The sequence below is a fragment of the Salmo salar genome, chromosome ssa03, assembly GCF_905237065.1.
Source record: "Salmo salar chromosome ssa03, Ssal_v3.1, whole genome shotgun sequence".
Classification (NCBI taxonomy): domain Eukaryota; kingdom Metazoa; phylum Chordata; class Actinopteri; order Salmoniformes; family Salmonidae; genus Salmo; species Salmo salar.
Window position 1 is genome coordinate 41,155,183 of NC_059444.1, and position 14,225 is coordinate 41,169,407.

The 14,225-nt window shown below is 39.3% G+C and overlaps 1 pseudogene; it reads right to left on the bottom strand.

The window, feature by feature from the left end:
- The window catches only part of LOC106600470 (epidermal growth factor receptor substrate 15-like 1), a 55,252-nt pseudogene that overhangs the window by 25,182 nt on the left and 15,845 nt on the right, over positions 1–14,225 (bottom strand).

Sequence of the window (14,225 nt, forward strand, 5' to 3'; positions counted from 1 at the left end):
TGTTAACAAACACCATATCCTTAAAACATGACAGGTCAAAATAAAATGGACAATATGGAATGAAATTAGACTGCTGTCCGGGAGTTTCACTCTGTGGGCTAAATTGTCATAAATCAGTGATTTCAATTGTAGGCCTATTTGTAAATGTTTGACGAGCTGATCATAGCAAAAAAAATACTTCTGCATTTCCCGCTGTATAAACACATTGATTCTCATTGCAAATAAGCTCAAAATAACTCCTGATAAACTTGGGTAGCTGATATGCAGACCTTAAATAGCCAAATTATGTCTTAAGCTTTGGTTTTTACAAAGGTACGGCATGGATGGGCATTCATAAAATTGCATTGTGGGGCGACCCTGTAGGCCCACATATCCTCACCACTCTCCCCTCCTCAGACTCTTACTCCTGACATGATCACCCCCCCGTCCAAAAGGACCACCACCACTACCCAGGCCTGGTCGTTCTGCCGTCCAAGGCGAGACAAAAAAAAATTATTCTCAAACTATTCTAGTTTTGCGCTGAGTTTTTTGTCTCGCCTAGGACGGCAGAACGACCAGGCCTGGGTAGTGGTGGTGGTCCTTTTGGACGGGGATATCATTTCTGGAGTGAGGGTGACCTTCTGCTCGATCAGCCACATGGCCAGAGAGAACTGTTCTCTAGACAGCTTTCCTGTCTGCTTGGTATCAGCCAGGCCCCTAGGAACAAGGTTAATTACGATACTGCCCTCTAGACAGCTTCCCTATTGGCTTGGTGTCAGCCAGGATCCTGGGAACAAATATCAATTACATTACATGACATTGTAATCAAGTTAACAGGTACTGTGTACAGGGCAGGTTAAACACAGTGGCTTACAGGGGCTGAAGCCCGTAGGGGGCCCCAAGAGGCAAAACAAATATATATAAAACTATATAGTGCCTTCGGAAAGATATATATAATACATACAGTGCCTATTCAGACCCATTGACTTTTTCCACATTTTGTTACGTTACAATCTTATTCTAAAAATGGATTAAATACATTTAAAAAAATCTCAGCAATCTACACACAATACCCCATAATGACAAAGTGAACAGTTTTTATTTTTTTACATTTTTGCAAAAGGAAAAAAAGAGGAAAAAAAATAATACTTTTTTTACATAAGTATTCAGACCATTTGCTATGAGACTCGAAATTGAGCTCAGGTGCATCCTGTTTCCATTGATCTTCCTTGAGATGTTTCTACAACTGGATTGGAGTTCACCTGTGGTAAATTCAATTGATTGCCTTTCCAAAGCATGTCTACACACCTGTCTATATAAGGTCCCCTAGTTGACAGTGCATGTCAGAGCAAAAACCAAGCCATGAGGTCGAAGGAATTGTCCGTAGAGCTCCGAAACAGGATTGTGTCAAGGCAGAGATCTGGGGAAGGGTACTAACATTTCTGCAGCATTGAAGGTCCCCAAGAACACAGTGGCCTCCATCATTTTTAAATGGAAGAACTTCAGAGGTCTTTTGAGTTGTGATCCACCATAAAAGTTGAGCTGTGAAAAACAATACACAGACCAAAGAATAAGTAAAAACATTATCTTGGCAGCGGAGCAAAAATGCTGCACTTTCAAAGCTAATCTCCTGCAATTCCACACATCCTGCCAATGGAGCTGAAAGAAAATGTTGCAGTTTTATAGCTAATTTCCTGCAATTCTATGCATTTTGACATGGCTAATGCTGTGTTCTTATGCTCAAAAATTATAACTAAATCAATTGAGGCCCAATTGTCCATCTGGACCCCTGCCGCGACCCACAGTTTGGGAACCACTGCCCTATAGTGTACTACTACTACTGAAAAGTAGTAACTACAGTACTATACTGTAGCTAAAAGTACAGACGGGTGACAATGTCTCGCTCTTTCTCTCTTGGTAAGGTTCTCGGTAGAACCATTTATAGTGGGTTCTAGGAACAACCCTTCATAGAGGATTCTAGGTAGAACCATTACGAGGGTTATATGAAAAACCCTTCATATAGGGTTCAATCTTGCACCAAAAAGGGTTCCCCTGTGGAGACAAGCCAATGCACCCTATATGGTTCTACTTAACACCTTTTTGTTCTAAGAGTGTACTACTACTGAAAAGTAGTAACTACAGCCCTACACAGTAACTGAAGGTGCGGTCGGGTGACAATCTCTTTCTCTTCATCTCTCACCATATTTGTGCCAGCATGGTCTGCGGAAGGCTGGATTGCATGAAGATCTCGATTACTTCCCCTCCGGTGACCAGACCATCCATGTCGGTGTCTGTCTTCAGAAAGATGTCATCGTAACATCCTCTGTCTGCCACAGGGACCACCCAGTTCCCTACTGCTGGTTGCACACAGGAGACCCAAGACTATTACCCCAGTTCAATACTGGTGGTGGCTAGCACACAGAGATCAGGACAGGAAAGAGAATAAGAGTAAGACAACCAAGCTGATGGCAATAAGGAGCTACAGTCTTTGGGCTGAATCCTACATTGAGATCTGTGTTCGATGTGCATACCTTGCACTTTCACATAAATCATGCATTAACGTGAGTCAAGTACTCATTGACGCACATTAAGTCCTATGGTTGTTCTCTTGCGTATAAACTTAATGGTGTGTGTGGCATCATTTCCCTTTCAATGGAACATGTTCCTCTTAAATCATCAGATAAACTCCTTACCACTACATTCAGATGGTTAAGAAGGGGACCACTCAGGGATTTAAGAGAAAACAAAGAATGTGGTCAAACAAGTCTACTGCTATAACTATCCCTAGGTAAAGTAGGTAGAAGAAGTGCAGGTTGGTAAATCGCAGCTATGCCCTCATCAGAATGTCTTCGGGACAGTGAGGGAAACAGAACAATACCCTTCGCTTAAGCACTGCCCCATCACACACACCACTCTCTTACACTTTCTGAGATGTATTGCCCCCCTGACAGTCTGTGGACATACCATAATGCATTCTGAATGTGCTACTCAGCCATTCTCTAAATACATAGAGCGAGTCAAGGACAGTCCACAAAAACATTAAAGGCATCAAGTCTCACACCTACATAGGGTTCTCATCAAAAGTAGTGTACTATATAGGGATTAGTGTATCATTTGAGAAATACAATGTTGTTGTGAGTGACACTGACAGCAGCGGTCCTTGCCACTACCAAGGCAGTGTGTGAATTGAAGAGTCTGTACCATACCTGTGAGGGGGCTTTGAATGAGTGTTTAGGGGAGAGACTACCAGTGCTGTTGATGGAGGTGATGCTGCCATGGGACGGGTGGAGCGTAGGGTATCATTGAGAGGAGGGGAGCTGGTCAAACCAGACCCAGACAGACCATACAGGGCAGGCAGAACCGCCACTGCACAAGACAAAGGAGGAGAGCTGAATGTCCGAGACAGACCAGAGAGACCTGAGACAGCAGACATGGGAGGGAGGATGGAGACTGTGCCAGGCAGAGCCCCTGTAGACTTCTTCCTCTTGGGAGGAGGGAAGGGTGGAGGGGACAGGCTCATTCTCCATGGCCCTGTACACCAGGTGCATGGCCTGGGGGGAGGGGGGGTGGATAAACAAGTTCAGTACTTTATTAGCCCCATTCATACCTTGCAATGGCATGAGTCCTAGTGATTGGATCATCTTGACTGGATGACGAAAAACCACATTTACGCAAGGTGCAACCCGGCCTATTGTCCTTATTCAGGAACTTGTATTTTAACTCGATGAGCTCAAGATTCAAGACAATCAAAAACAAAGACAAAAGTTCCCAACTGAACTTACCACTGAAAACTCTTCTTTGTCTAAGTGTCTATCTTTGTCCACATCACTGAGGTCCCAAATCTACATATAAAATATAACGAAATATGACCAAAATGTGACAATTTCTGTTAGAGCTACCTTCTTAGTATACTGGATCACACAGAGGGGAAAATCAGAGATACCAATAGTGATGGGGTTACGTATCAGGACATTATTTTTGACGATCTATCATATTGTTTTGACAATATATTATTTTTGCACTAGTTTGCTGTACCTGTCCAAAACTCCAATGTTTTTCCTTCATAACTTGTTCACCATCTTCTTTAGGGAGTCCATTTGTTTTTATCACTTTTATTTCCATGACTGATCAAAACTCGTTTTCTCATGGCTCTCTCATCCCTCTGCAGCAGACATATAGTGAGCAATATGTTGGGAACATCGAATCTCAATAAATCAAATTGCATTTGTCACATACAACAGGTAAGGAAATGAAGTAGTAGTTAAATGCTTACTTACAAGCCCTTAACCAACAATGCAGTTCAAGAAATAGAGTTAAGAAAAATATTTACTTAATAAACTAAAGTAAAAAATAAAGTAAAAAGTAGCAATAAAATAACAATACCGACACTATACAGGGGGTACCGGTACCGAGTCAGTATGCGGGCATACAGATTAGTCGAGGTACATAAGTACAGGTTAGTATCGTATCGTCAGGTCCCTGGCCATTCCCAGCCCTAGGTACTACCACATTGCTTATACCTATCCAACCATTTCAGATCTACACAAGTGCCTAGGGGGTAGAGGCTGTTTCGGGACAGGACCTAATCATGTGCTTACCCTTCCTAACACGTCCAGGGGTAGTTTAGTTGATCAGGACGGGTTTGACCTTGTCTCCAGACAGAAGACTGGTCTCAGACCTTCAGATGCCATCAAACTTCCCTTTCTCATCAGACTGGATGGGTGGATAGGCAAGGCAGGGAGAAACAAACAGAGAAATATGTTACATGGTGTAGAGTTTATTTTTACCTGTATAGAAAAAAAACTATGTTCTGTGGTGGTCATTACTCTGAATATAATCTCACAGTTTTTTCCAAAATGAAAAGTATACAAACATTGAATGATTGTTTGATTTATTATATACTGTATGTTGCCCTTCAAAAGGAAATGATTTTGTATAAAATGAAAGTATGTCATGTAAATTATGTTTTCTATGTATAAAATATATGAATGATCACCCTAACAGTCCAGTGGGAATCAGATGAAAATGTATTTAGCGATGCGTTGAATGATGAACTCAGGGAAGTACTCAGTGATGTGTTACGTGATGAAGTATTGGTGTCTCTCTGCAACAAAAAATACAACACAAGTTAGCTTGTAACAATAAAGATCACAATAAATTAACTGATATGATGACTGAGATGACCCCAATGACAATTAGCTAAACAGAGGGGTATCAATGATAAATAGCAAACAATAACTATTGATTTTGGGGTTCATTAAGAAAGCTAAACTTAGATATGTGTTTTTTTGTTGTGGAGTCATTCCAGTGTTAATTTTCGCAGATATTTTAGATTTAGTTTTAGTCTTTTGACTAAAATAGTTTGAAGTCTTAGTCACATTTTAGTCATTTCATCCTTCTTAATTTTAGTTATTATCAGTCGTCAAAACTAGACAAAAATTGTCCAGAATTTTTTGTCACACTGAGTGTACAAAACATTAAGGAGTACTTCCTAATATTTAGTTGATTTGCTGGCCCATGTTGACTCCAATGCTTCCTTCCCACAGTTGTGTCAGTTTGGCTGGATGTTCTTTCGGTAGTGGACCATTCTTGACACACACGGGAAACTGTTGAGTGTGAAAAACCCAGCAGTGTTGCACTTCTTGACACAAACCGGAGCGCCTGGCACTTACTACCATACCCCGTTCAAAGGCGATTAAATCTTTTGTCTTACCCATTCACCCTGGCACACATACAAAACCCATGTCTCAATTGTCTCAAGGCTTAACACTCCTCCTTCAACCTGTCTCCTCATCTACACTGATTCACCTGGTCAGTCTGTGCCATGGAAAAAGCAAGTGTCCTTAATGCCAGAATTATTGCTGTTGTCCTAATATTCAGTAAATAGCATTAGTATTTCCAATCGGGAAAAAAGTAACTGCAACTCGCATTTGCGGACTGCGAGAGCAGCAACACAGATGAAAATCAGCGTAAATGGCAAAATATAATGGTTAGCTTCAGTTGTGATCAAAACAAAAATAGCCAATATAAACATTAATGTTTCTGACCAGAATAGAGGTTTGTTACAATTTAGAAGTGCATTGCCTGCATATCAGTTCAAAAGAGAGACGACTGAAGTGACCGTGCAGGAGCTGTGTGTGTTGGAAAGGTGGGCAGGGCTATAAACTCAACTAGTCCGCACACATGAAAGACGTTCATTCTGCCAATGAGAGGAATGCATTAAATATTCTGCAAAGGCCTGTATGCTTATGATTGGACAAAACAGATTAAAAGTAGCTTCATGTCAAATTGAATGTCCATTAGTCTCAAGTGAACATCTCATCTCGTTACGTTTTCATCAACTAAAATGGAAAACTATTTGTAATAGTTATCATTTTTGGGGGGGCATCTCATCTAGTTATCGTCAGGAAAAATACATTGTTGATTAATATTTTTATCATAGTTATTGTTGACGAAATGAACACTGACTTAGACCATGCCTATTTCAAGTTTATCCTTCACATTTTTTAAACGTTTTTCAGAATATTTAGGCACGTTAGCTGGCTAAATCATTGATTCTGCTTTGCAGTATACGCCTCTGGTCATTGCTGAAAAAATTGATAAGATCAAGTTTCTACAGCTGTTTTAACATATATGATACTGCAAAGAGATGTTCTCTACAAGGACATTAATGTTTGTGGAAAGTAAATAAAGTAACACTCACAAACTTGGGAGCTGCTAGAGTCTGGATGAGGTTGTTGAGACTGATGTCGTTGCCACCCTGAGCAGAGGCCACCAACCTCAATGCTACAAAGAAACCCTGGAAGAGAGGAACACAGGAACTGGTCAGTGTTTCTTGTGGGAAATCATCAGTTAATTGGTAGTAAGAAGTAATCATTGGGCACTTTACCCGCTTGTCCAAGAAGCCCTTCCTTTCTGGATCAGCCAAATCCCAGATCTGAAAATAGGAAAAGAATATGCTGTAACTGTACTCAGGGCTCTAAATGAACACTGGTGCGCCCAACTTAAAAAAGTTAGGAACATATAAGAAGCCAGGAATGGTATTTATAGCGGATTTTGAAAAGGCATTTGATAAAGTAAGACTGGATTTTATTTATAAATGCCTGGATTTTTTCAATTTTGGTAATTGTCTAATAAAATGGGTAAAAATAATGGATAGCAACCCCAGGTGTAAAATAGTAAATAACGGCTACTTCTCAGAGAGTTTTGAATTGTCAAGAGGAGTTAAACAAGGGTGTCCGCTGTCACCATATCTATTCGTTATGGCCATCGAAATGCTATCTATTAAAATCAGATCAAATAACAACATTAGAGGATTAGAAATCCAAGGCTTAAAAACAAAGGTGTTCATGTATGCCGATGACTCAATTTTTATATTAAGTCTGCAAGCTAGATCCCTGCAATGTCTCATTGAAGATCTAGATAACTTTTCTGTACTCTCTGGACTAAAACCTAACTATGATAAGTGTACAATATTACGTATTGGATCCTTAAAAAATACAACTTTTACATTACCCTGCAGTTTACTTATAAAATGGGCTGGTGAAGTAAACATACTCAGGATTCATATCACAAAAAATATAAATAAGCTCTCCACAATGAATTTCAATAGGAAACTTGTAAAAAAGACAAGATCCTGCAACCATGGAGAGGTAAATACCTGTCTATTTATGGAAAAATTGCCCCAATTTACTCCTTAGTCATATCTCAGTTTACTCACTCACTTATGGCGCTGCCTACTCCTGATGATTCATTTTCAAATCATATCATAAAATATTTCGCTTTATCTGGGACGCTAAACCAGACACAATAAAGCGTGCCTATCTATATAATGAATATAAATTGGGTGGGTTGAGATTATTAAATATAAAAGCACTAAACCTCTCTCTTAAAGCTTCACTCATTCAAAAGTTGTATTTGAACCCTAAATGGTCCTCAAATAGATTACTAAGAAAAACTCGTCCATTGTTTAAAAATTGCCTTTTTGACTTTGTGCAGATTGCCATGTCTCATTTTTGATTAATTGAAAATGATACTTTTTCAAAGTATCTCTCTTTTTCAAACAAGCATTGCAGAGCTGGCTACAATTTCAATTTCATCCCCCTGAAAAGATAGAACAAATACTATGGCTGAACTCAAATGTGCTAGTTGATAAAATACCTGTATTTATGGGAAAGATGTTTGAAAGGGGTATTTTGTTCTTAAATTATATTGTAAATTGGAATGGAAGTTATCAGAATTGTACGGAAGGGTCTGCTCAATCCAAGAGTACAATCAATTGATTACAGCATTACCCCAAAAATGGAGGAGGCAGGTGGCAGCGGGAGGAGGTATGGAACTGGTCTGTCTGCCTAATATAAAGGATCAAAATTGGCGTAGGAATAAAAAAAATTCATAAATAGGAAAGTATACCAGTTTCATTTGAGGACCAGGATGTTGACAACTGTGCCATACAGATTGCAAAATAGTTGGGAAGAGATTTTTGATGTACCAATTCCATGGTACAGGGTGTATGAGTTGATATATAAAACAACGCAAGATTCAAGACTTATTATGTAGAATTCTTGCCACCAACAACATGTTGAATATTTGGGGCATAAAATCATCGATGCTCTGCAGATTTTGTTGTGAGGATACAGAATCAATAGACCATTTATTTTGGTATTGCCCTCAGGTAGCCTGTTACTGGTCTCAGGTTCAGGAACGGCTGAAAATGCATAGCATTGATCTAAAATTGACCCTAGAAATAGTACTGTTAGGAGATCTGGAGAGACCAGGTCAGTCAATTACTAATATACTAATACTCTTAGTAAAAGTATTTATCTTCAACTCGCAATCTGTGGATTCTATTCAATTAGATAGATTGAAAATGTACGTTAAACATCACAGCATAGTTGAAAGATGTGTATTGCGTAGAAACCCGAAGTGGGTGGCTAGCAGAGATAGATGGGATGGGCTGAGGGAGGCTGAGGGTTTGTATGTGGAATTGGAGACAAGTGGGAATGGAGTTGCTGTGTGGGAGATAGAATGATGGTCAAAGATAAAAGTTTTAAAACATTTTTTTTTAAATCAAAGTCTAAATAAAACATAATAAAAAGTACTTTTGAATGACACTAAGTGGCAGTGTTTTTACAACTAATGCTGGTTTCCTGAGGCTGATGCAGTGCAGGTGTTTGTGCATATACACACACTCTCTCATTCAAATAAACACATACAAAAACACACACATACATGTAATAGTGCCAGACATGCGCACACAAACAAATCAAATTGTATTTGTCACATACACATGGTTAGCAGATGTTAATGCGAGTGTAGCGAAATGCTTGAAATGCTTGAAACATATACATTGCTGTTATGATTTTAGTTGTCCTTGGTGTCCTTTGTTTTAAATGTATACATTTTTTAAAATGTTGCATTGTTGTTTGCTGTTTTCTTCTGTCTTTTCCTTTTTCTCTTTAGTTCATTCTCTTGGTTGTTGGTGCATTGGGGGTGTTTTTAGGGGGTGGGGAATGGAATTAATTGTATTATTTTTTTTTTCCTATGGAGGACTGTGGAAGGGGTCTCGAATGGTTGCGGGACAGCTATTGGGGAACTGTGGGGGGATCTTGGAGGGTTCGGGTTCACGTTTTTTGGCCTGGTGGTAGATCGGTCAACATGCCCTTGAGCAGGGCATTGACCCTGAATGCTTCTGTGTGTCGCTCTGAATGAGAATCTGTTGGATGACTGGTATGATGTAGTTGTTGAGCAGCTTCAATGCAAGTATATTGTATGTCTTGAATAATAAATAAATAAATATTATTAAAAATAAAAAGTTAGGAACACAACATAAAATCTAGGAGCACAATACTTTGCATTCAGAAAGTATTCACCCCTTTACTTTTTCCACATTTTGTTGTTTTCAGACTAATTTTAAAATTGATTGAATTGAGATTTTATGTCACTGGCTTACACACAATACCCCATAATGTCAAAGTAGAATTATCTTTTTAGAATTTTTGGCATCTGTTGTAAATATTTGTGTTTTCTTATTTTTATATATCTCATGTGTCTTTGTTCTACCTAGTTATTTTTTTGTATTACATTGTAATTGATTACTGCATTTTTGGGGTTAGTGCTTGCAAGAAAGGCATTTCACTGTACTTCTGCATGTGACATGAAAATAGGAAATTTGTTGTCAAGATGGGAAAGCTGTTCTGACTTTGTGGCTGTGTTAAATCGCTAATTTCCTGGTTGCTAAAATTCTACACTGTTCGCTTAATTTCAGTTCATGTGAGAAAACAAGCACTGAATAGTGTAGGGAATCATTGTACCATCTAAATCACTATGAAATATATTTACAATAACCAAAAATATAATTTTTACAGCTGTTTGAAGCTGGTGGATAAAAATAAACAGAATAGAGCTAAGCACAGGCAAAATCGGAGAGGAAAATCTGGTTCAGTCTGCTTTCCAACAGACACTGGGAGACAAATTCACCTTTCAGCAGGACAATAACCCTAAATCTATGAGGCTAAAATGCCTATTTAGTCTGTTCCATCTGACTGCACAATCTATTGTCTCATCAGCCCAGCCAAGCAATTTATAAATCTCCACTATAAAAAGCATCTAGACATTTTCACATTTCTTTTAGACTAATATTTAGTTTTCAACAGCGTAGATTTGAATAAACCTTGCTGTTTGTCTCTCCGACATTTACAACATTGTTTCAATATTCAAATTCGATCTCCAGCTGTCCCATAGTAATTAACGTGTCGGGAGACAGAGAGGCAGTTAGCGTATCTCAGCCAGTCGAAATGTAATTTTTGAAAAGAAAATTATGGATACAGTGGAAGTTGGAAGTTTACATACACCTTAGACAAATACAATAAACTCAGTTTTTCACAATTCCTGACATTTAATCCTAGTCAAAATTCCCTGTCTCAAGGTCAGTTAGGATCACCACTTTATTTTAAGAATGCGAAATGTCAGAATAATAGTAGAAAGAATTATTTATTTCAGCTTTTATTTCTTTCATCACATTCCCAGTGGGTCAGAAGTTTACATACACTCAATTAGTATTTGGTAGCATTTCCTTTAAATTGTTTAACTTGGGTCAAACGTTTTGGGTAGCCTGTCACAAGCTTCCCACAATAAGTTGGGTGAATTTTGGCCCATTCATCCTGACAGAGCTGGTGTAACTGAGTCAGGTTTCTAGGCATCCTTGCTCGCACATGCTTTTTCAGTTCTGCCCACAAATGTTCTATAGGACTGAGGTCAGGGCTGGCCACTCCAATACCTTGACTTTATTGTCATTTTGCCACAACTTTGGAAGTATGCTTAGGGTCATTGTCCATTTGGAAGACCCATTTGCGACCAAGCTTTAACTTCCTGACTGATGTCTTGAGATGTTGCTTCAATATATCCACATAAATTTCTTTACTCATGATGGCATCATGTTTGGGAAGTGCACAAGTCCCTCCTGCAGCAAAGCACCCCCACAACATGATGCTGCCACCCCCATGCTTCACGGTTGGGATGGTGTTCCTCGGCTTGCAAGCATCCCCCTTTTTCCTCCAAACATAACAATGTTTTTTTATGGACAAACAGTTCTATTTTTGTTTCATCAGACCAGAGAACATTTCTCCAAAAAGTATGATCTTTGTCCCCATGTGCAGTTGTAGTCTGGCTTTTTTATGGCGGTTTTGGAGCAGTGGCTTCTTCCTTGCTGAGCGGCCTTTCAGGTTATGTCGATATAGGACTTGTTTTACTGTGGATATAGATACTTTTGTACTTGTACTCTAGGAGACAGAACGCGTCTCCTTCCTGAGCGGTATGATGGCTGCGTGGTCCCATGGAGTTTATACTTGCGTACCATTTTGGAAATTGCTCCCAAGGATGAACATACATCCACAGGTACACCTCCAATTGACTCAAGTGATGTCAATTAGCCTATCAGAAGCTTCTAAACCATGACATCATGTTATGGAATTTTCCAAACTGTTTAAAGGCACAGTCAATTTAGTGCATGTAAACTTCTGACCCACTGGAATTGTGATACAGGGAATTATAAGTGAAATAATCTGTCTAAACAATTGTTGGAAAAATTACTTGTCATGCACAAAGTAGATGTCCTAACTGACTTGCCAGAACTATAGTTAACAAGAAATTTGTGGAGTGGTTGAAAAATGAGTTTTAATTACTCCAACCTAAGTGTATGTAAACTTCCGACTTCAACTGTATATACAAAGAAATGTCAATTGAAAAAAGGCACAACGAAACAAAGTGCAGCTAGTTTGCATCACATTTTCTATGCCAGGCGAAATCGCACCTCACATTAGCTCATTAGCTCATTTATCCAAATAAATGTCACTAGAAAACAGCTTAAACAAATGCAAAAGCGAGTACTTTGCTGTTATTCTGGCTGCATGATAAGAACATTACCAACCAGTATGGGAATGGAACATTTAGAACGAACGACTGGGTTGCATCCATAGACACAGATCAAAAAGACTGAAGGACTGAGTCGCATCTTGAGCAACTGAACCAATAGAACGAACGACCAGCCGGCTTGGGTTGCAACCCAAGATTTGTGTCAGGACTATATCTTATGGAATGATGAAAGACTATGAATAAATTCATCAAAATAACGTTTATGAAAATATATCAATCATTATTTGATTATGTTGGTAACCTGTATATAAGTGACAATGCCCTCAAAGACGGTGTTTGAAGGACACAGTGTACAGCATTGGCGCCATTCACCATTTGCCGGTCCTTGACTTCGTCTGGGGCCTAACAACACCCGTGCCAATATTCCTCCATATCCTCCTTGGCTTCCCAGGGATTACCACTTCAGTATACAATGGGTGGGTCTAATCCCGAATGCTGATTGGTTAAAACCGCATTCCAGCCAGCTAGCAAGCAAGGGATAAGAACTTTGCCAGCCAGTGGAACATTTAGAACGAACGACAGGGTCGCATCCATAGATACAGAACAAAAACACTGAACGATTGGCTAGCAACTGAACTAGAGGTCGACCGATTAATCGGAATGGCCGATTAATTAGGGCCGATTTCAAGTTTTCATAACAATCGGTAATCGGTATTTTTGGACACCGATTGTGGCCGTTTATTTTAGTTTTTTTTTTTTACACCTTTATTTAACTAGGCAAGTATGTTAAGAACACATTCTTATTTTCAATGACGGCCTAGGAACGGTGGGTTAACTGCCTTGTTCAGGGGCAGAACAACAGATTTTTACCTTGTCAGCTCGGAGATTCGTTTTTGCAACCTTCTGGTTGCTAGTCCAACGCTCTAACCACCTGCCTTACATTGCACTCCACGAGGAGCCTGCGTGGCAGGCTGACTACCTGTTACGCGAGGGCAGCAAGAAGCCAAGGTAAGTTGCTAGCTAGCATTAAACTTATAAAAACAATCAATCAATCTTAACATAATCACTAGTTAACTACACATGGTTGATGATATTACTAGTTTATCTAGCATGTCCTGCGTTGCATTTAATCGATGCGGTGCCTGTTAATTTCTCATCGAATCACAGCCTAACGTTACTTCGCCAAACGGGTGATGATTTAACAAGCGCATTCGCGAAAAAAGCCCTCGTTGCACCAATGTGTACCTAACCATAAACATCAATGCCTTTCTTTAAAATAAATAGACAAGCATATATTTTTAAACCTGCATATTTAGTTAATATTGCCTGCTAACATGAATTTCTTATAACTAGGGAAATTGTGTCACTTCTCTTGCGTTCCGTGCAAGCAGTCAGGGTATATGCAGCAGTTTGGGCTGCCTGGCTCGTTGCGAACTGTGTGAAGTCCATTTATTCCTAACAAAGACCGTAATTAATTTGCCAGAATTGTACATAATTATAACATAACATTGAAGGTTGTACAATGTAACAGCAATATTTAGACTTAGGGATGCCATACGGAACGGTTCCGTATTCCACTGAAAGAATAAACGTTTTGTTTTCGAAATGATAGTTTCTGGATTCAACCATATTAATGACCAAAGGCTCGTATTTCTGTGTGTTATGTTATAATTAAGTCTATGATTTTATATTTGATAAGCAGTCTGACTGAGCGATGGTAGGCAGCAGCGGGCTCGTAAGCATTCATTCAAACAGCACTTTCGTGCGTTTGCCAGCAGCTCTTCGCTGTGCTTCAAGCATTGAGCTGTTTATGACTTTAAGCCTATCATCTCCCGAGATTAGGCTGGTGTAAACGATGTGAAATGGCTAGCTAG